We start from the raw sequence: 1,426 nt of genomic DNA, 5'->3' as shown, positions 1-1,426 counted from the left end.
GTGTTCCTGGGCAAAGACAAGCAGATGCATTTACAACGCAGTACAGTCTCCCTCCTTGAAGGGGCACATCACAACTGGTCAAGTTACGTATGCTGTTCACGAATATTCAGATTCTTAAGCCAACTCTAATGTTCTCATTCACAAATCCTATCTGTGACCTCCAATTTTCTAGGATTCTTCTCTGTAATGGCTGGTATCTACTACTTGCACTTCTATCTCTAATTAGCCTTATTCTAGCAAGATTATATAGAGAGAAAGTTTATATACATTGCACAAAAATACAGCACACTTACAGGCAAAGCCTGCAGTGCTTTGGAAACCCCAAACATTAGCGACTATTGTAGAGTATCTTCTACACAACATAAGCTACTAAAAGTACATCAAACCCGTCTTCCAGTTTCCACATTTGCTTCCTATAATATTCAAATCACAGTCACCATCCTATCTTTCCAGGCATCTCACTGGTTATGCCTAGTATATATTTAAACACATCTTAAAATGCATCCCAAATATCTTTTATGTGAAATAAACAGTGTGCTAAGGACAGTTTGTATGTGCCTTCTCTCTAACAGTACAAAGTATATTCCTTTAATAATACAGGCTCCAACCTGAATACATGATCAGTATTATCATAAGGTACTCCGTAAGTGCATGAAAAACAAAACATACACTGACCTAAACCAGTGTCAGTCAGGAGAATCTCAGTCCAGAAGAAATACACTTTTTTTTTTAAGCTGAAAATTAAGCATTTCAAACCCAGTTCACTACTATCCCACGTATGAATCAGATTTTTTTTTTTTTTTACTGCTCTTGACAGCCAACAAAATCATTGCTGAAATAAGGATGCCTTAAACCATAAATGCACCTCTAGCTCTTGATCAAACACAACGCGATTTAGGCCTACCATGAGAAGGAGTAAACTCCTCCAAATTCCTGTTCTTACAGTGCCAGTTCTGCCCACCTAATCCCCAATTCTCCTTGTATCAACCACAATGGTGGCAAGTTTCCACCATTAATCTTTCCACATTCAGTATAGCCATGTATATGAAGCAAACACACCTGAACTGCATGCAGATAATTTCTAAAAGATAACACAATACTCCAGGGGAAAGATGCTGTATTAGTACAAACTTTAACTCGTCATTGCACTTGGATTTCAAAGGCTTCAGTGTTATCAAAAGACAAGACTCCAAAAACACAGACATACCCTGGAGCAACCACAACTGCATTACATTTTCTCAGTGGCTGAAGAGAAGTAATAATGGTACTTCTTGTACCAACCAGAGAGTTGCGGTGAATGGAGTTACATCCAGTTGGCGGACGGTCACGAGCAGTGTTCCCCAGGGCTCAGTTTTGGGGCCGGTCTTGTTCAATATCTTTATCAATGATCTGGATGAGGGGATCGAGTGCACCCTCAGTAAGTTTG

Source organism: Aptenodytes forsteri, unplaced genomic scaffold (assembly GCF_000699145.1).
Source record: "Aptenodytes forsteri isolate BGI_AS27 unplaced genomic scaffold, ASM69914v1 Scaffold94, whole genome shotgun sequence".
In the NCBI taxonomy this organism is placed as follows: Eukaryota; Metazoa; Chordata; class Aves; order Sphenisciformes; family Spheniscidae; genus Aptenodytes; species Aptenodytes forsteri.
This window is presented reverse-complemented; position numbering follows the sequence as displayed.